The 18,719-nt window shown below is 48.5% G+C and overlaps 22 non-coding genes and 2 pseudogenes across 22 annotated transcripts; all 24 read left to right on the top strand.

Annotated features, from left to right (window-relative positions):
* Positions 1–1,608: 1,608 nt before the first annotated feature.
* LOC135028110 (U1 spliceosomal RNA) lies at positions 1,609–1,772 on the top strand. Its single transcript, XR_010224463.1, has one exon. It is a non-coding gene; the product is annotated as a U1 spliceosomal RNA (small nuclear RNA).
* Positions 1,773–1,924: 152 nt separating this feature from the next.
* LOC135028056 (U1 spliceosomal RNA) lies at positions 1,925–2,076 on the top strand (annotated as a pseudogene).
* Positions 2,077–2,758: 682 nt separating this feature from the next.
* On the top strand, positions 2,759–2,922 carry LOC135028102 (U1 spliceosomal RNA). Its single transcript, XR_010224456.1, has one exon. It is a non-coding gene; the product is annotated as a U1 spliceosomal RNA (small nuclear RNA).
* Positions 2,923–3,074: 152 nt separating this feature from the next.
* LOC135028058 (U1 spliceosomal RNA) lies at positions 3,075–3,237 on the top strand. Its single transcript, XR_010224414.1, has one exon. It is a non-coding gene; the product is annotated as a U1 spliceosomal RNA (small nuclear RNA).
* A 671-nt stretch (positions 3,238–3,908) lies between these two features.
* LOC135028098 (U1 spliceosomal RNA) lies at positions 3,909–4,072 on the top strand. Its single transcript, XR_010224452.1, has one exon. It is a non-coding gene; the product is annotated as a U1 spliceosomal RNA (small nuclear RNA).
* A 152-nt stretch (positions 4,073–4,224) lies between these two features.
* Positions 4,225–4,387, top strand: LOC135028070 (U1 spliceosomal RNA). The gene has a single exon (XR_010224425.1). It is a non-coding gene; the product is annotated as a U1 spliceosomal RNA (small nuclear RNA).
* A 674-nt stretch (positions 4,388–5,061) lies between these two features.
* Positions 5,062–5,225, top strand: LOC135028120 (U1 spliceosomal RNA). The gene has a single exon (XR_010224473.1). It is a non-coding gene; the product is annotated as a U1 spliceosomal RNA (small nuclear RNA).
* Positions 5,226–5,377: 152 nt separating this feature from the next.
* On the top strand, positions 5,378–5,540 carry LOC135028060 (U1 spliceosomal RNA). The gene has a single exon (XR_010224416.1). It is a non-coding gene; the product is annotated as a U1 spliceosomal RNA (small nuclear RNA).
* Positions 5,541–6,214: 674 nt separating this feature from the next.
* LOC135028097 (U1 spliceosomal RNA) lies at positions 6,215–6,378 on the top strand. Its single transcript, XR_010224451.1, has one exon. It is a non-coding gene; the product is annotated as a U1 spliceosomal RNA (small nuclear RNA).
* Positions 6,379–6,530: 152 nt separating this feature from the next.
* LOC135028076 (U1 spliceosomal RNA) lies at positions 6,531–6,693 on the top strand. The gene has a single exon (XR_010224432.1). It is a non-coding gene; the product is annotated as a U1 spliceosomal RNA (small nuclear RNA).
* A 671-nt stretch (positions 6,694–7,364) lies between these two features.
* Positions 7,365–7,528, top strand: LOC135028108 (U1 spliceosomal RNA). Its single transcript, XR_010224461.1, has one exon. It is a non-coding gene; the product is annotated as a U1 spliceosomal RNA (small nuclear RNA).
* Positions 7,529–7,681: 153 nt separating this feature from the next.
* LOC135028069 (U1 spliceosomal RNA) lies at positions 7,682–7,844 on the top strand. The gene has a single exon (XR_010224424.1). It is a non-coding gene; the product is annotated as a U1 spliceosomal RNA (small nuclear RNA).
* A 671-nt stretch (positions 7,845–8,515) lies between these two features.
* Positions 8,516–8,679, top strand: LOC135028112 (U1 spliceosomal RNA). Its single transcript, XR_010224465.1, has one exon. It is a non-coding gene; the product is annotated as a U1 spliceosomal RNA (small nuclear RNA).
* A 956-nt stretch (positions 8,680–9,635) lies between these two features.
* Positions 9,636–9,799, top strand: LOC135028107 (U1 spliceosomal RNA). The gene has a single exon (XR_010224460.1). It is a non-coding gene; the product is annotated as a U1 spliceosomal RNA (small nuclear RNA).
* A 956-nt stretch (positions 9,800–10,755) lies between these two features.
* LOC135028100 (U1 spliceosomal RNA) lies at positions 10,756–10,919 on the top strand. The gene has a single exon (XR_010224454.1). It is a non-coding gene; the product is annotated as a U1 spliceosomal RNA (small nuclear RNA).
* Positions 10,920–11,071: 152 nt separating this feature from the next.
* Positions 11,072–11,234, top strand: LOC135028063 (U1 spliceosomal RNA). Its single transcript, XR_010224419.1, has one exon. It is a non-coding gene; the product is annotated as a U1 spliceosomal RNA (small nuclear RNA).
* A 674-nt stretch (positions 11,235–11,908) lies between these two features.
* LOC135028124 (U1 spliceosomal RNA) lies at positions 11,909–12,072 on the top strand. Its single transcript, XR_010224476.1, has one exon. It is a non-coding gene; the product is annotated as a U1 spliceosomal RNA (small nuclear RNA).
* A 152-nt stretch (positions 12,073–12,224) lies between these two features.
* LOC135028090 (U1 spliceosomal RNA) lies at positions 12,225–12,387 on the top strand. Its single transcript, XR_010224444.1, has one exon. It is a non-coding gene; the product is annotated as a U1 spliceosomal RNA (small nuclear RNA).
* A 2,624-nt stretch (positions 12,388–15,011) lies between these two features.
* LOC135028117 (U1 spliceosomal RNA) lies at positions 15,012–15,175 on the top strand. The gene has a single exon (XR_010224470.1). It is a non-coding gene; the product is annotated as a U1 spliceosomal RNA (small nuclear RNA).
* A 151-nt stretch (positions 15,176–15,326) lies between these two features.
* LOC135028083 (U1 spliceosomal RNA) lies at positions 15,327–15,480 on the top strand (annotated as a pseudogene).
* Positions 15,481–16,162: 682 nt separating this feature from the next.
* On the top strand, positions 16,163–16,326 carry LOC135028130 (U1 spliceosomal RNA). The gene has a single exon (XR_010224483.1). It is a non-coding gene; the product is annotated as a U1 spliceosomal RNA (small nuclear RNA).
* A 152-nt stretch (positions 16,327–16,478) lies between these two features.
* Positions 16,479–16,641, top strand: LOC135028080 (U1 spliceosomal RNA). Its single transcript, XR_010224435.1, has one exon. It is a non-coding gene; the product is annotated as a U1 spliceosomal RNA (small nuclear RNA).
* Positions 16,642–17,312: 671 nt separating this feature from the next.
* Positions 17,313–17,476, top strand: LOC135028133 (U1 spliceosomal RNA). Its single transcript, XR_010224487.1, has one exon. It is a non-coding gene; the product is annotated as a U1 spliceosomal RNA (small nuclear RNA).
* Positions 17,477–17,628: 152 nt separating this feature from the next.
* Positions 17,629–17,791, top strand: LOC135028092 (U1 spliceosomal RNA). Its single transcript, XR_010224446.1, has one exon. It is a non-coding gene; the product is annotated as a U1 spliceosomal RNA (small nuclear RNA).
* Positions 17,792–18,719: the final 928 nt, after the last annotated feature.

Genomic DNA, 18,719 nt, shown 5'->3' with positions numbered 1-18,719 from the left:
ACCCTCTTGTCAGGGACAGGGGGTTCCTCTGTGATGTGCAAAACATCTTTTATTGCCATAATCCTATATCGAATGGATTTTGCCAATTTTGGCTGTAACTTTGCATCAACGTAATCGACACTGGAGTCAGAATCCGTGTCGGTATCTGTGTCAACAATCTGGGATAGTGGGCACTTATGAGACCCTGACAGTCCCTGCGACATATGATCAGGCATGGGTTGAGACCCTGACTGTCCCAAAGCTTCAGCCTTGTCTAATCTTTTGTGCAATGAGTTTACACTAGCATTTAAAACATTCCACATATCCATCCAATCAGGTGTCGGCGGAGACACCACATTCATTTGCTCCCGCTCCTCTCTAATATAGCCATCTTCCTCAGACATGTCGACATACGTGTACCGACACACCACACACACACAGGGAATGCTTTTCTGAAGACAGTTTCCCCACAAGGCCCATTGGAGAGACAGAGAGAGAGAGCATGCCAGCACACACCCCAGCGCTATATAACCCAGGAATAACACAGTAACTTAATGTTTGTCCAGTAGCGCTGCTGTATGTCATTTGCGCCGAATTATGTGCCCCCCCTCTCTTTTCAACCCTCTTGTCTACCATGGTATAAGCAGGGGAGAGTCCGGGCAGCTTCCTCTCTGCGGTGCTGTGGAGAAAAAATGGCGCTGGTGAGTGCTGAGGGAGAAGCCCCGCCCCCTCGGCGGCGGGCTTCTGTCCCGCTTAAACTGTAAAATTGGCAGGGGCTCATACATATACAGTGCCCAGCTGTATATATGTTATATTTTTGCCAAAAAGAGGTTTATATTGCTGCCCAGGGCGCCCCCCCTGCGCCCTGCACCCTTACAGTGACCGGAGTATGTGAGGTGTATGGGAGCAATGGTGCACAGCTGCAGTGCTGTGCGTTACCTCAGTGAAGATCATGAACTCTTCTGCCGCCTCTGAAGTCTTCTTTTCTTCTCATACTCACCCGGCTTCTATCTTCTGAATCTGCAAGGGGGACGGCGGCGCGGCTCTGGGACGGACGGCGAGGGTGAGATCCTGCGTACCAATCCCTCTGGAGCTAATTGTGTCCAGTAGCCTAAGAAGCAGGACCTTGCAACTCAGAGAGTAGGGCTGCTTCTCTCCCCTCAGTCCCTCGATGCAGGGAGTTTGTTGCCAGCAGTGCTCCCTGAAAATTAAAAACCTAACAAAATACTTTCTGTCAGAAAGCTCAGGAGAGCTCCTGAAAAGCACCCAGTTTCAAATGGGCACAGTATCAAACTGAGGTATGGAGGAGGGGCATAGAGGGAGGAGCCAGTGCACACCCAGAACTAAAGTCTTTCTTAAAGTGCCCATGTCTCCTGCGGAGCCCGTCTATCCCCATGGTCCTTACGGAGTCCCCAGCATACTCTAGGACATTAGAGAAACTAGAATTTTAGTTTGGGGGTGCTTCAGTATTAGGCAGCCTTCTGCCCTCCCATGTTCATCTAAAAAAGATGTGTTCTCCCTGCAGTTGTTGTCCCCAGATGAGAGTTCCCTTGTGCTGCCTCAGTTGAATCTCCTTTACTTGACAGAGATGTGCCTGAGCAGCGGCCCTCCCCAGCCCTATCCCAAATCATACTTATTTTGCATAGGAGATACCATGGTCATGAAGATTGTTCTCCCAGGGTGAGGTTCATTCATTGCATTCTGGGTATGCTGACTCCTGTGATTTCCCCAAATGGGGGAAACTCGACTGCATTATTTGTGGTAGTGGGGGACTGTGTTTGTGCTTTCCTCTGGTCAGCTCTGGTAAAAGTCAGATTTCTTTGTCTCAGATCTTCCTCTAGCCTTGTTTTTCTTTCGAGAGTTCCCTTGTGCTGCCTCAGTTGGATCTCCTTCACTTGACAGGGGGGTGCCCGAGCAGCGACCCTCCCCAGCTCTAGCCCAACTCCTACTTACCTGCCAGGTGAGATACTATGATCATGAAGGTGCTTCTCCCAGGGCAAGGCTCACCCATTGCACTCTGGGTGTGCTGCTCCTGCGATTTCCCCAAATGTGGGAAACTTGACTGCATAATTTGTGTTTCCCGTGGTCGGATCTCGTATAATTCAGATCTCTTTGTCTCAGGTCTCTCTCCAGCCTAGTTTGCTGTCTGTTTCCACTTCTCTTTTCTTGAGCCGTTCCCTTCTATGCCCTTGCGCACGATCCTGACTTCTCCCGTCTGCTTACTTTGTGCCTTCCAATGCACAATGCAAACTACAGGTAGTGCTGCAGGGCCCACACCCTTTTACTTGCCGTACAGAGCAGCTCTGGAGCTGTTACAGTGCCCAGCTACTGCAAGAAATCAGCTTGAATGCTTCAGGGGCTGGGGCATAGCCAATATGAGCCCCACACCGAAGGAGGGTGGAGGTGTTTAATGCAAACTAGGGGTCAGCCAAGCGCCGCAAAAGGCCGCCATGCCCTGCACGCCCCTTTTCTCTTTTCATATGCAGACGAGGGTTGAAGCCAACTTTGACCCACTGCTTGGATGACATCACCATATGCAAACCCATCTGCTGCAGGCCTTCCCCCAGGAATGCTTGCACTAGTTGTTGCATTTGGTTTGTTGTTTGGGGGTGCTTCAGTATTAGGCAGCCTTCTGCCCTCCCATGTTCATCTGAAAATATGTGTTCTCCCTGCAGTTGTTGTCCCCAGATGAGAGTTCCCTTGTGCTGCCTCAGTTGAATCTCCTTTACTTGACAGAGATGTGCCTGAGCAGCGGCCCTCCCCAGCCCTATCCCAAATCATACTTATTTTGCATAGGAGATACCATGGTCATGAAGATTGTTCTCCCAGGGTGAGGTTCATTCATTGCATTCTGGGTATGCTGACCTCTGTGATTTCCCCAAATGTGGGAAACTCGACTGCATTATTTGTGGTAGTGGGGGACTGTGTTTGTGCTTTCCTCTGGTCAGCTCTGGTAAAAGTCAGATTTCTTTGTCTCAGATCTTCCTCTAGCCTTGTTTTTCTTTCGAGAGTTCCCTTGTGCTGCCTCAGTTGGATCTCCTTCACTTGACAGGGGGGTGCCCGAGCAGCGACCCTCCCCAGCTCTAGCCCAACTCCTACTTACCTGCCAGGTGAGATACTATGATCATGAAGGTGCTTCTCCCAGGGCAAGGCTCACCCATTGCACTCTGGGTGTGCTGCTCCTGCGATTTCCCCAAATGTGGGAAACTTGACTGCATAATTTGTGTTTCCCCTGGTCGGCTCTCGTATAATTCAGATCTCTTTGTCTCAGGTCTCTCTCCAGCCTAGTTTGCTGTCCGTTTCCACTTCTCTTTTCTTGAGCCGCTCCCTTCTATGCCCTTGCGCACTATCCTGACTTCTCCCGTCTGCTTACTTTGTGCCTTCCAACGCACAATGCAAACTACAGGTAGTGCTGCAGGGCCCACACCCTTTTACTTGCCTTACAGAGCAGCTCTGGAGCTGTTACAGTGCCCAGCTGCTGCAAGAAATCAGCTTGAATGCTTCAGGGGCTGGGGCATAGCCAACATGAGCCCCACACCAAAGGAGGGTGGAGGTGTTTAATGCAAACTAGGGGTCAGCCAAGCGCCGCAAAAGGCCGCCATGCCCTGCATAACCCTTTTCTCTTTTCATATGCAGACGAGGGTTGAAGCCAACTTTGACCCACTGCTTGGATGACATCACCATATGCAAATCCATCTGCGGCAGGCCATCCCCCAGGAATGCTTGCACTAGTTGTTGCATTTGGTTTGTTGTTTGGGGGTGCTTCAGTATTAGGCAGCCTTCTGCCTTCCCATGTTCATCTGAAAATATGTGTTCTCCCTGCAGTTGTTGTCCCCAGATGAGAGTTCCCTTGTGCTGCCTCAGTTGAATCTCCTTTACTTGACAGAGATGTGCCTGAGCAGCGGCCCTCCCCAGCCCTATCCCAAATCATACTTATTTTGCATAGGAGATACCATGGTCATGAAGATTGTTCTCCCAGGGTTAGGTTCATTCATTGCATTCTGGGTATGCTGACCCCTGTGATTTCCCCAAATGTGGGAAACTCAACTGCATTATTTGTGGTAGTGGGGGACTGTGTTTGTGCTTTCCTCTGGTCAGCTCTGGTAAAAGTCAGATTTCTTTGTCTCAGATCTTCCTCTAGCCCTGTTCTTCTTTCGAGAGTTCCCTTGTGCTGCCTCAGTTGGATCTCCTTCACTTGACAGGAGGCTGCTCGAGCAGCGACCCTCCCCAGCTCTAGCCCAACTCCTACTTACCTGCCAGGTGAGATACTATGATCATGAAGTTGCTTCTCCCAGGGCAAGGCTCACCCATTGCACTCTGGGTGTGCTGCCCCTGCGATTTCCCCAAATGTGGGACACTTGACTGCATAATTTGTGTTTCACCTGGTCGGCTCTCGTATAATTCAGATCTCTTTGTCTCAGGTCTCTCTCCAGCCTAGTTTGCTGTCTGTTTCCACTTCTTTTTTCTTGAGCCCCTCCCTTTTATACCCTTGTACACTATCCTGACTTCTCCTCCCGTCTGCTTACTTTGTGCCTTCCAATGCACAATGCAAACTACAGGTAGTGCTGCAGGACCCACACCCTTTTACTTGCCTTACAGAGCAGCTCTGGAGCTGTTACAGTGCCCAGCTGCAGCAAGAAATCAGCTTGAATGCTTCAGGGGCTGGGGCATTGCCAACATGAGCCCCACACCGAAGGAGGGTGGAGGTGTTCAATGCGAACTAGGGGTCAGCCAAGCTCCGCAAAAGGCCGCCATGCCATGCACGCCCCTTTTCTCTTTTCATATGCAGACGAGGGTTGAAGCCAACTTTGACCAACTGCTTGGATGACATCACCATATGCAAATCCATCTGCGGCAGGCCTTCCCCCAGGAATGCTTGCACTAGTTGTTGCATTTGGTTTGTTGTTTGGGGGTGCTTCAGTATTAGGCAGCCTTCTGCCCTCCCATGTTCATCTGAAAATATGTGTTTTCCCTGCAGTTGTTGTCCCCAGGTGAGAGTTCCCTTGTGCTGCCTCAGTTGAATCTCCTTTACTTGACAGAGATGTGCCTGAGCAGCGGCCCTCCCCAGCCCTATCCCAAATCATACTTATTTTGCATAGGAGATACCATGGTCATGAAGATTGTTCTCCCAGGGTTAGGTTCATTCATTGCATTCTGGGTATGCTGACCCCTGTGATTTCCCCAAATGTGGGAAACTTGACTGCATTATTTGTGGTAGTGGGGGCCTGTGTTTGTGCTTTCCTCTGGTCAGCTCTGGTAAAAGTCAGATTTCTTTGTTTCAGATCTTCCTCTAGCCTTGTTCTTCTTTCGAGAGTTCCCTTGTGCTGCCTCAGTTGGATCTCCTTCTCTTGACAGGGGGGTGCCCGAGCAGCGACCCTCCCCAGCTCTAGCCCAACTCCTACTTACCTGCCAGGTGAGATACTATGATCATGAAGTTGCTTCTCCCAGGGCAAGGCTCACCCATTGCACTCTGGGTGTGCTGCCCCTGCGATTTCCCCAAATGTGGGAAACTTGACTGCATAATTTGTGTTTCCCCTGGTCGGTTCTCATATAATTCAGATCTCTTTGTCTCAGGTCTCTCTCCAGCCTAGTTTGCTGTCTGTTTCCACTTCTTTTTTCTTGAGCCCCTCCCTTCTATACCCTTGTGCACTATCCTGACTTCTCCTCCCATCCGCTTACTTTGTACCTTACAATGCACAATGCAAACTACAGGTAGTGCTGCAGGGCCCACACCCTTTTACTTGCCTTACAGAGCAGCTCTGGAGCTGTTACAGTGCCAAGCTGCTGCAAGAAATCAGCTTGAATGCTTCAGGGGCTGGGGCATGGCCAACATGAGCCCCACACCGAAGGAGGGTGTGGGTGTTTAATGCGAACTAAGGGTCATCCAAGCGCCGCAAAAGGCCGCCATGCCCTGCATACCCCTTTTCTCTTTTCATATGCAGATGAGGGTTCCAGCCAACTTTGGCCCACTGCTTGGATGACATCACCGTATGCAAATCCGTCTTCTGCAGACCTTCCCCCAGGAATGCTTGTACTAGTTGTTGCATTTGGTTTGTTGTTTGGGGGTGCTTCAGTATTAGGCAGCCTTCTGCCCTCCCATATTCATCTGAAAATATGTGTTCTCCCTGCAGTTGTTGTCCCCAGATGAGAGTTCCCTTGTGCTGCCTCAGTTGAATCTCCTTTACTTGACAGAGATGTGCCTGAGCAGCGGCCCTCCCCAGCCCTATCCCAAATCATACTTATTTTGCATAGGAGATACCATGGTCATGAAGATTGTTCTCCCAGGGTGAGGTTCATTCATTGCATTCAGGGTATGCTGACCCCTGTGATTTCCCCAAATGTGGGAAACTCGACTGCATTATTTGTGGTAGTGGGGGACTGTGTTTGTGCTTTCCTCTGGTCAGCTCTGGTAAAAGTCAGATTTCTTTGTCTCAGATCTTCCTCTAGCCTTGTTCTTTTTTCGAGAGTTCCCTTGTGCTGCCTCAGTTGGATCTCCTTCATTTGACAGGGGGGTACCCGAGCAGCGACCCTCCCCAGCTCTAGCCCAACTCCTACTTACCTGCCAGGTGAGATACTATGATTATGAAGGTGCTTCTCCCAGGGAAAGGCTCACCCATTGCACTCTGGGTGTGCTGCTCCTGCGATTTCCCCAAATGTGGGACACTTGACGGCATAATTTGTGTTTCCCCTGGTCGGCTCTCGTATAATTCAGATCTCTTTGTCTCAGGTCTCTCTCCAGCCTAGTTTGCTGTCTGTTTCCACTTCTCTTTTCTTGAGCAGCTCCCTTCTATGCCCTTGCGCACTATCCTAACTTCTCCCGTCTGCTTACTTTGTGCCTTCCAACGCACAATGCGAACTACAGGTAGTGCTGCAGGGCCCACACCTTTTTACTTGCCTTACAGAGCAGCTCTGGAGCTGTTACAGTGCCCAGCTGCTGCAAGAAATCAGCTTGAATGCTTCAGGGGCTGGGGCATAGCCAACATGAGCCCCACACCGAAGGAGGGTGGAGGTGTTTAATGCGAACTAGGGGTCATCCAAGCGCCGCAAAAGGCCGCCATGCCCTGCAAAACCCTTTCCTCTTTTCATATGCAGATGAGGGTTCCAGCCAACTTTGGCCCACTGCTTGGATGACATCACCATATGCAAATCCATCTGCGGCAGGCCTTCCCCCAGGAATGCTTGCACTAGTTGTTGCATTTGGTTTGTTGTTTGGGGGTGCTTCAGTATTAGGCAGCCTTCTGCCCTCCCATGTTCATCTGAAAATATGTGTTCTCCCTGCAGTTGTTGTCCCCAGATGAGAGTTCCCTTGTGCTGCCTCAGTTGAATCTCCTTTACTTGACAGAGATGTGCCTGAGCAGCGGCCCTCCCCAGCCCTATCCCAAATCATACTTATTTTGCATAGGAGATACCATGGTCATGAAGATTGTTCTCCCAGGGTTAGGTGCATTCATTGCATTCTGGGTATGCTGACCCCTGTGATTTCCCCAAATGTGGGAAACTCGACTGCATTATTTGTGGTAGTGGGGGACTGTGTTTGTGCTTTCCTCTGGTCAGCTCTGGTAAAAGTCAGATTTCTTTGTCTCAGATCTTCCTCTAGCCTTGTTCTTCTTTCGAGAGTTCCCTTGTGCTGCCTCAGTTGGATCTCCTTCACTTGACAGGGGGCTGCTCGAGCAGCGACTCCTCCCCAGCTCTAGCCCAACTCCTACTTACCTGCCAGGTGAGATACTATGATCATGAAGTTGCTTCTCCCAGGGCAAGGCTCACCCATTGCACTCTGGGTGTGCTGCCCCTGCGATTTCCCCAAATGTGGGACACTTGACTGCATAATTTGTGTTTCACCTGGTCGGCTCTCGTATAATTCAGATCTCTTTGTCTCAGGTCTCTCTCCAGCCTAGTTTGCTGTCTGTTTCCACTTCTTTTTTCTTGAGCCGCTCCCTTCTATGCCCTTGTGCACTATCCTGACTTATCCCGTCTGCTTACTTTGTGCCTTCCAACGCACAATGCAAACTACAGGTAGTGCTGCAGGGCCCATACCCTTTTACTTGCCTTACAGAGCAGCTCTGGAGCTGTTACAGTGCCCAGCTGCTGCAAGAAATCAGCTTAAATGCTTCAGGGGCTGGGGCATAGCCAACATGAGCCCCACACCGAAGGAGGGTGGAGGTGTTTAATGCAAACTAGGGGTCAGCCAAGCGCCGCAAAAGGCCGCCATGCCCTGCACGCCCCTTTTCTCTTTTGATATGCAGACAAGGGTTGAAGTCAACTTTGACCCACTGCTTGGATGACATCACCATATGCAAATCCATCTGCGGCAGGCCTTCCCCCAGAAATGCTTGCACTAGTTGTTGCATTTGGTTTGTTGTTTGGGGGTGCTTCAGTATTAGGCAGCCTTCTGCCCTCCCATGTTCATCTGAAAATATGTGTTCTCCCTGCAGTTGTTGTCCCCAGATGAGAGTTCCCTTGTGCTGCCTCAGTTGAATCTCCTTTACTTGACAGAGATGTGCCTGAGCAGCGGCCCTCCCCAGCCCTATCCCAAATCATACTTATTTTGCATAGGAGATACCATGGTCATGAAGATTGATCTCCCAGGGTTAGGTTCATTCATTGCATTCTGGGTATGCTGACCCCTGTGATTTCCCCAAATGTGGGAAACTCGACTGCATTATTTGTGGTAGTGGGGGACTGTGTTTGTGCTTTCCTCTGGTCAGCTCTGGTAAAAGTCAGATTTCTTTGTCTCAGATCTTCCTCTAGCCTTGTTCTTCTTTCGAGAGTTCCCTTGTGCTGCCTCAGTTGGATCTCCTTCACTTGACAGGGGGCTGCTCGAGCAGCGACCCTCCCCAGCTCTAGCCCAACTCCTACTTAGTTGCTTCTCCCAGGGCAAGGCTCACCCATTGCACTCTGGGTGTGCTGTCCCTGCGATTTCCCCAAATGTGGGACACTTGACTGCATAATTTGTGTTTCACCTGGTCGGCTCTCGTATAATTCAGATCTCTTTGTCTCAGGTCTCTCTCCAGCCTAGTTTGCTGTCTGATCCACTTCTCTTTTCTTGAGCCGCTCCCTTCTATGCCCTTGTGCACTATCCTGACTTCTCCCGTCTGCTTACTTTGTGCCTTCCAACGCACAATGCAAACTACAGGTAGTGCTGCAGGGCCCATACCCTTTTACTTGCCTTACAGAGCAGCTCTGGAGCTGTTACAGTGCCCAGCTGCTGCAAGAAATCAGCTTAAATGCTTCAGGGGCTGGGGCATAGCCAACATGAGCCCCACACCGAAGGAGGGTGGAGGTGTTTAATGCGAACTAGGGGTCATCCAAGCGCCGCAAAAGGCCGCCATGCCCTGCATAACCCTTTTCTCTTTTCATATGCAGATGAGGGTTCCAGCCAACTTTGGCCCACTGCTTGGATGACATCACCATATGCAAATCCATCTGCGGCAGGCCTTCCCCCAGGAATGCTTGCACTAGTTGTTGCATTTGGTTTGTTGTTTGGGGGTGCTTCAGTATTAGGCAGCCTTCTGCCCTCCCATGTTCATCTGAAAATATGTGTTCTCCCTGCAGTTGTTGTCCCCAGATGAGAGTTCCCTTGTGCTGCCTCAGTTGAATCTCCTTTACTTGACAGAGATGTGCCTGAGCAGCGGCCCTCCCCAGCCCTATCCCAAATCATACTTATTTTGCATAGGAGATACCATGGTCATGAAGATTGTTCTCCCAGGGTTAGGTGCATTCATTGCATTCTGGGTATGCTGACCCCTGTGATTTCCCCAAATGTGGGAAACTCGACTGCATTATTTGTGGTAGTGGGGGACTGTGTTTGTGCTTTCCTCTGGTCAGCTCTGGTAAAAGTCAGATTTCTTTGTCTCAGATCTTCCTCTAGCCTTGTTCTTCTTTCGAGAGTTCCCTTGTGCTGCCTCAGTTGGATCTCCTTCACTTGACAGGGGGCTGCTCGAGCAGCGACCCTCCCCAGCTCTAGCCCAACTCCTACTTAGTTGCTTCTCCCAGGGCAAGGCTCACCCATTGCACTCTGGGTGTGCTGTCCCTGCGATTTCCCCAAATGTGGGACACTTGACTGCATAATTTGTGTTTCACCTGGTCGGCTCTCGTATAATTCAGATCTCTTTGTCTCAGGTCTCTCTCCAGCCTAGTTTGCTGTCTGATCCACTTCTCTTTTCTTGAGCCGCTCCCTTCTATGCCCTTGTGCACTATCCTGACTTCTCCCGTCTGCTTACTTTGTGCCTTCCAACGCACAATGCAAACTACAGGTAGTGCTGCAGGGCCCATACCCTTTTACTTGCCTTACAGAGCAGCTCTGGAGCTGTTACAGTGCCCAGCTGCTGCAAGAAATCAGCTTAAATGCTTCAGGGGCTGGGGCATAGCCAACATGAGCCCCACACCGAAGGAGGGTGGAGGTGTTTAATGCAAACTAGGGGTCAGCCAAGCGCCGCAAAAGGCCGCCATGCCCTGCACGCCCCTTTTCTCTTTTGATATGCAGACAAGGGTTGAAGTCAACTTTGACCCACTGATTGGATGACATCACCATATGCAAATCCATCTGCGGCAGGCCTTCCCCCAGAAATGCTTGCACTAGTTGTTGCATTTGGTTTGTTGTTTGGGGGTGCATCAGTATTAGGCAGCCTTCTGCCCTCCCATGTTCATCTGAAAATATGTGTTCTCCCTGCAGTTGTTGTCCCCAGATGAGAGTTCCCTTGTGCTGCCTCAGTTGAATCTCCTTTACTTGACAGAGATGTGCCTGAGCAGCGGCCCTCCCCAGCCCTATCCCAAATCATACTTATTTTGCATAGGAGATACCATGGTCATGAAGATTGTTCTCCCAGGGTTAGGTTCATTCATTGCATTCTGGGTATGCTGACCCCTGTGATTTCCCCAAATGTGGGAAACTCGACTGCATTATTTGTGGTAGTGGGGGACTGTGTTTGTGCTTTCCTCTGGTCAGCTCTGGTAAAAGTCAGATTTCTTTGTCTCAGATCTTCCTCTAGCCTTGTTCTTCTTTCGAGAGTTCCCTTGTGCTGCCTCAGTTGGATCTCCTTCACTTGACAGGGGGGTGCCCGAGCAGCGACCCTCCCCAGCTCTAGCCCAACTCCTACTTACCTGCCAGGTGAGATACTATGATCATGAAGTTGCTTCTCCCAGGGCAAGGCTCACCCATTGCACTCTGGGTGTGCTGCCCCTGCGATTTCCCCAAATGTGGGAAACTTGACTGCATAATTTGTGTTTCCTCTGGTCGGCTCTCATATAATTCAGATCTCTTTGTCTCAGGTCTCTCTCCAGCCTAGTTTGCTGTCTGTTTCCACTTCTTTTTTCTTGAGCCCCTCCCTTCTATACCCTTGTGCACTATCCTGACTTCTCCTCCCGTCTGCTTACTTTGTGCCTTCCAACGCACAATGCAAACTACAGGTAGTGCTGCAGGGCCCACACCCTATTACTTGCCTTACAGAGCAGCTCTGGAGCTGTTACAGTGCCCAGCTGCTGCAAGAAATCAGCTTGAATGCTTCAGGGGCTGGGGCATAGCCATCATGAGCCCCACACCGAAGGAGGGTGGAGGTGTTTAATGCGAACTAGGGGTCATCCAAGCACCGCAAAAGGCCGCCATGCCCTGCATGCCAATTTTCTCTTTTCATATGCAGACGAGGGTTGAAGCCAACTTTGACCCACTGCTTGGATGACATCACCATATGCAAATCCATCTGCTGCAGGCCTTCCCCCAGGAATGCTTGCACTAGTTGTTGCATTTGGTTTGTTGTTTGGGGTTGCTTCAGTATTAGGCAGCCTTCTGCCCTCCCATGTTCATCTGAAAATATGTGTACCTCCTGCAGTTGTTGTCCCCAGATGAGAGTTCCCTTGTGCTGCCTCAGTTGAATCTCCTTTACTTGACAGAGAAGTGCCTGAGCAGCGGTCCTCCCCAGCCCTATCCCAAATCATACTTATTTTGCATAGGAGATACCATGGTCATGAAGATTGTTCTCCCAGGGTGAGGTTCATTCATTGCATTCTGGGTATGCTGACCCCTGTTATTTCCCCAAATGTGGTAAACTTGACAGCATTATTTGTGGTAGTGGGGGACTGTGTTTGTGCTTTCCTCTGGTCAGCTCTGGTAAAAGTCAGATTTCTTTGTCTCAGATCTTCCTCTAGCCTTGTTCTTCTTTCGAGAGTTCCCTTGTGCTGCCTCAGTTGGATCTCCTTCACTTGACAGGGGGGTGCCCGAGCAGCGACCCTCCCCAGCTCTAGCCCAACTCCTTCTTACCTGCTAGGTAAGATACTATGATCATGAAGGTGCTTCTCCCAGGGCAAGGCTCACCAATTGCACTCTGGGTGTGCTGCTCCTGCGATTTCCCCAAATGTGGGAAACTTGACTGCATAATTTGTGTTTCCCCTGGTTGGCTCTCGTATAATTCAGATCTCTTTGTCTCATGTCTCTCTCCAGCCTAGTTTGCTGTCTGTTTACACTTCTCTTTTCTTGAGCCACTCCCTTCTATGCCCTTGCGCACTATCTTGACTTCTCCCGTCTGCTTACTTTGTGCCTTCCAACGCACAATGCGAACTACAGGTAGTGCTGCAGGGCCCACACCCTTTTAGTTGCCTTACAGAGCAGCTCTGGAGCTATTACAGTGCCCAGCTGCTGCAAGTAATCAGCTTGAATGCTTCAGGGGCTGGGGCATAGCCAACATGAGCCCCACACCGAAGTAGGGTGGAGGTGTTTAATGCGAACTAGGGGTCATCCAAGCGCCGCAAAAGGCCGCCATGCCCTGCACGCCCCTTTTCTCTTTTCATATGCAGACGAGGGTTGAAGCCAACTTTGACCCACTGCTTGGATGACATCACCATATGCAAATCCATCTGCTGCAGGCCTTCCCCCAGGAATGCTTGTACTAGTTGTTGCATTTGGTTTGTTGTTTGGGGGTGCTTCAGTATTAGGCAGCCTTCTGCCCTCCCATGTTCATCTGAAAATATGTGTTCTCCCTGCAGTTGTTGTCCCCAGATGAGAGTTCCCTTGTGCTGCCTCAGTTGAATCTCCTTTACTTGACAAGGGAGGCATTTTGGATTTTTTCTTTGGGTACCCTTACACCTGATGGTCTGAATGAGAGCATCGAACAGAACAACATTGGCAGTCTCTGAAGATTTTATCTATTGATTTACCTAATATATTATTTATTGAATATCCATTTATTGTATGTTTAATAAATAAACAAAATTATTAGAAGTAGCTATTTTGGAAACAGCTTTCCTCTTAGGATGAAACTGTATAACCCTGTTGTGTGTATTTCTTTAAAGTTCCTTAGTAAAATCCACTAGTAATGATGAACATCAGATTTCTTCCTCCATCCTCTTTTTACACTTTCTCTTGGTTCTATATATATATTTTTTTTTCTATTTTTATTATTTTCCCCTCCTTCTCCCAAAAGGCCCCCCTCCCTCCCCCCCCTCCCTGTTTTAAATTTTAAAATCTTTAAATATTTAAATCTTCGAATCCTTAAATTGTCTGTTTAATATTTATTTTTTCTTCAATTCTTTTTGTTGTTTAAACAGCAATGTAATTATTCCAGGGGTTAAAATAATGAAATATAGAAATAATATTAACAAAAATTAAAGGTAAAAATGAATTGATAGAATGATCCCATTAAAAGTAAATAAATAATATTGATGTTAAGCTGAGCGGGTTGGATTCGAACATGGGACTAGCTGCATAGAATGCAGGTGATGTTTCCCCTGCGCCACAAGAACTGCTTTAGTAGTGGCCTGGATTTATGTTACCCTAAAAGGTTTTATATAAGTAAATGGGGATCCTTAGTGCTGAGTCTCTGAATTATGTATATGTGATTATAGATATGAGGTATTGATTGAAAGATTATAGGTTAATCTGTATATAGATTATATATTTTCTGTTATTTTTTAAACCACCTTGTTGCTTATTTTATTATTATTTTTAATCACCATGTTGCTTATTTTTATATTATGAAATGCCTTTATATGTGCAAATGCAATTAGAAAGTTGTTCCATATGTGAGTCATTACATGTATGCATCCAATTAGTACATGTATGTATCCAATCAACTAATTAGTAATACTATTGGTCCGGTGCATTTTAAAAAGAGCCTGCTAGGCTGCGGATGTATCCTCTGACGAAACCGCTCTTGGATAACAGCGGAGAAACGCGTAAGGAAGGTGATTACCGGACACTCTGATTGCTGAGATATAAGCCCGTTCATGAACGAGCTACATCACGGCGGACGTCTGATGTAAAGACAGCGGTGAAGGGGAAAAAGCAATTTGAGACCGAGCAAAAGGAGGTCTCTACCCACGGCAGGAAGAAATATCCCGACCGCGAGTGCCAATAAGATCCAGCCACGGTTAACGGGGGTCGTAGCATACCGCTGTGTTTCACCAACCATCACAGCGCTCTCCCCCTGTTTTCTTTCATTACTCACGTGAGTTACATATGAACTTTAACTGCAGTAAATAAGAGGCGTTGGTTACAACTGTTGCTGTTCATCCACAAGAAGGAATTTAATGTATCAATTACAATTGGAAAGTAACGATTAAATTACAACAGCTGTATCCAGGAGGATTTTTTGGACACTTTAATAAACATTCCGTTGTCATCAAGGGCAATATGAAATAGATCCTGATTACATTTAGATATGGATAGTGGTGCCTATATATGTTGACTCCATTGTATTTTATTGAATGTGGGTTTCTTCTGTCTATATATATTTTTTTAAAAATAAAGAGCTTGTATATTTTATTTTTTGCGCTCCCTTGATAACAAGTGTGATTATCTTTAAAATTTGGTTTATTATTAGTAGAACAGTACTACCTATGGGAGCACCATTTTATAATATATGGTGAAAATTAATAGATGTATAAAGATTAAATAAGCAACAAATTGGTGAAATAGATAAGTTTTGATAGGAGCACTGGGTTCTATATATATATTGACATTTGGTTATATATATGTATAGACTTTATAAATTCTTGACAGAGATGTGCCTGAGCAGCGGCCCTCCCCAGCCCTATCCCAAATCATACTTATTTTGCATAGGAGATACCATGGTCATGAAGATTGTTCTCCCAGGGTGAGGTTCATTCATTGCATTCTGGGTTTGCTGACCCCTGTGATTTCCACAAATGTGGGAAACTCGACTGCATTATTTGTGGTAGTGGGGGACTGTGTTTGTTCTTTCCTCTGGTCAGCTCTGGTAAAAGTCAGATTTATTTGTCTTAGATCTTCCTCTAGCCTTGTTCTTCTATCGAGAGTTTCCTTGTGCTGCCTCAGTTGGATCTACTTCACTTGACAGGGGGGTGCCCGAGCAGCGACCCTCCCCAGCTCTAGCCCAACTCCACTTACCTGCCAGGTGAGATACTATGATCATGAAGTTGCTTCTCCCAGGACAAGGATCACCCATTGCACTCTGGGTGTGCTGCTCCTGCGATTTTCCCAAATGTGGGAAACTTGACTGCATAATTTGTGTTTCCCGTGGTCAGCTCTCATATAATTCAGATCTCTTTGTCTCAGGTCTCTCTCCAGCCTAGTTTGCTGTCTGTTTCCACTTCTTTTTTCTTGAGCCCCTCCCTTCTATACCCTAGTGCACTATCCTGACTTCTCCTCCCGTCTGCTTACTTAGTGCCTTACAATGCACAATGCAAACTACAGGTAGTGCTGCAGGGCCCACACCCTTTTACTTGCCTTACAGAGCAGCTCTGGAGCTGTTACAGTACCCAGCTGCTGCAAGAAATCAGCTTGAATGCTTCAGGGGCTGGGGCATAGCCAACATGAGCCCCACACCGAAGGAGGGTGGAGGTGTTTAATGCGAACTAGGGGTCATCCAAGCGCCGCAAAAGGCCGCCATGCCCTGCACGCCCCTCTTCTCTATTCATATGCAGATGAGGGTTGAAGCCAACTTTGACCCACTGCTTGGATGACATCACCATATGCAAATCCATCTGCTGCAGGCCTTCCCCCAGGAATGCTTGCACTAGTTGTTGCATTTAGTTTGTTGTTTGGGGGTGCTTCAGTATTAGGCAGCCTCTGCCCTCCCATGTTCATCTGAAAATATGTGTTCTCCCTGCAGTTGTTGTCCCCAGATGAGAGTTCCCTTGTGCTGCCTCAGTTGAATCTCCTTTACTTGACAGAGATGTGCCTGAGCAGCGGCCCTCCCGAGCTCTATCCCAAATCATACTTATTTTGCATAGGAGATACCATGGTCATGAAGATTGTTTTCCCAGGGTGAGGTTCATTCATTGCATTCTGGGTATGCTGACCCCTGTGATTTCCCCAAATGTGGGAAACTGGACTGCATTATTTGTGGTAGTGAGGGACTGTGTTTGTGCTTTCCTCTGGTCAGCTCTGGTAAAAGTCAGATTTCTTTGTCTCAGATCTTCCTCTAGCCTTGTTCTTCTTTCAAGAGTTCCCTTGTGCTGCCTCAGTTTGATTTCCTTCACTTGACAGGGGGGTGCCCGAGCAGCGACCCTCCCCAGCTCTAGCCCAGCTCCTACTTACCTGCCAGGTGAGATACTATGATCATGAAGGTGCTTCTCCCAGGGCAAGGCTCACCCATTGCACTCTGGGTGTGCTACTCCTGCGGTTTCCCCAAATGTTGGACACTTGACTGCATAATTTGTGTTTCACCTGGTCGGCTCTCGTATAATTCAGATCTCTTTGTCTCAGGTCACTCTCCAGCCTAATTTGCAGTCTGTTTCCACTTCTCTTTTCTTGAGTTGCTCCCTTCTATGCCCTTGCGCACTATCCTGACTTCTCCCGTCTGCTTACTTTGTGCCTTCCAACGCACAATGCAAACTACAGGTAGTGCTGCAGGGCCCACACCCTTTTACTTGCCTTACAGAGCAGCTCTGGAGCTGTTACAGTGCCCAGCTGCTGCAAGAAATCAGCTTGAATGCTTCAGGGGCTGGGGCATAGCCATCATGAGCCCCACACCGAAGGAGGGTGGAGGTGTTTAATGCGAACTAGGGGTCATCCAAGCACCGCAAAAGGCCGCCATGCCCTGCATGCCAATTTTCTCTTTTCATATGCAGACGAGGGTTGAAGCCAACTTTGACCCACTGCTTGGATGACATCACCATATGCAAATCCATCTGCTGCAGGCCTTCCCCCAGGAATGCTTGCACTAGTTGTTGCATTTGGTTTGTTGTTTGGGGGTGCTTCAGTATTAGGCAGCCTTCTGCCCTCCCATGTTCATCTGAAAATATGTGTACCTCCTGCAGTTGTTGTCCCCAGATGAGAGTTCCCTTGTGCTGCCTCAGTTGAATCTCCTTTACTTGACAGAGATGTGCCTGAGCAGCGGCCCTCCCCAGCCCTATCCCAAATCATACTTATTTTGCATAGGAGATACCATGATCATGAAGATTGTTCTCCCAGGGTGAGGTTCATTCATTGCATTCTGGGTATGCTGACCCCTGTTATTTCCCCAAATGTTGTAAACTTGACAGCATTATTTGTGGTAGTGGGGGACTGTGTTTGTGCTTTCCTCTGGTCAGCTCTGGTAAAAGTCAGATTTCTTTGTCTCAGATCTTCCTCTAGCCTTGTTCTTCTTTCGAGAGTTCCCTTGTGCTGCCTCAGTTGGATCTCCTTCACTTGACAGGGGGGTGCCCGAGCAGCGACCCTCCCCAGCTCTAGCCCAACTCCTTCTTACCTGCTAGGTAAGATACTATGATCATGAATGTGCTTCTCCCAGGGCAAGGCTCACCAATTGCACTCTGGGTGTGCTGCTCCTGCGATTCCCCCAAATGTGGGAAACTTGACTGCATAATTTGTGTTTCCCCTGGTCGGCTCTCGTATAATTCAGATCTCTTTGTCTCATGTCTCTCTCCAGCCTAGTTTGCTGTCTGTTTACACTTCTTTTTTCTTGAGCCGCTCCCTTCTATGCCCTTGCGCACTATCCTGACTTCTCTCGTCTGCTTAATTTGTGCCTTCCAGCGCACAATGCGAACTACAGGTAGTGCTGCAGGGCCCAAGCCCTTTTACTTGCCTTACAGAGCAGCTCTGGAGCTGTTACAGTGCCTAGCTGCTGCAAGAAATCAGCTTGAATTCTTCAGGGGCTGGGGCATAGCCAACATGAGCCCCACACCGAAGGAGGGTGGAGGTGTTTAATGCGAACTAGGGGTCATCCAATTGCCGCAAAAGGCCGCCATGCCCTGCACGCCCAGGGGTACAAGCTGGAATTCGAGATGTCTCCCCCCAGCCGTTTCCTAAAATATGCCTTGCTGACAACTCCCTCAGGCAGGGAGGCTGTGCTAGAGGCAATTAATAAGCGGTATTCCCAGCAGGTAATACTCAAGGTGCCCCTACTTCAATAAGGACGGGGTTACTATTCCACACGGGTTGGGGTACCGAAACCGCATGGTTCGGTGTGACCCATTTTATATTTAAAATCCTTGAACAAAAAAATTCAAGTTCAAGATGGAATCGCTCAGGGCGGTTATTCCAAGCCTGGACGAGGGGGATTACATGGTATCCTGGGACATCAAGGATGCTTACCTGCATGTCCCCATTTACCATCCTCGCCAGGAGTACCTCAGATTTGTGGTACAGGATTACCATTACCAAGTCCAGACACTGCCGTTTGGACTGTACATTGCACCGAGGGTGTTTTATTAAGGTAATGGCCGAAATGTTGATACTCCTTCAAAAAAAAGGGAGTTGTAATTATCCCGTACTTGGACAATCTCGTTATAAGGGCGAGGTCCAAGGAGCAGTTGGTAGTCGGGGTAGCACT

The sequence above is a fragment of the Pseudophryne corroboree genome, unplaced genomic scaffold (genome assembly GCF_028390025.1).
Source record: "Pseudophryne corroboree isolate aPseCor3 unplaced genomic scaffold, aPseCor3.hap2 scaffold_473, whole genome shotgun sequence".
Taxonomy (NCBI): domain Eukaryota; kingdom Metazoa; phylum Chordata; class Amphibia; order Anura; family Myobatrachidae; genus Pseudophryne; species Pseudophryne corroboree.
The sequence above is the reverse complement of the archived record's forward strand: the minus strand, read 5'-3'. Positions and strand labels throughout refer to the sequence as shown.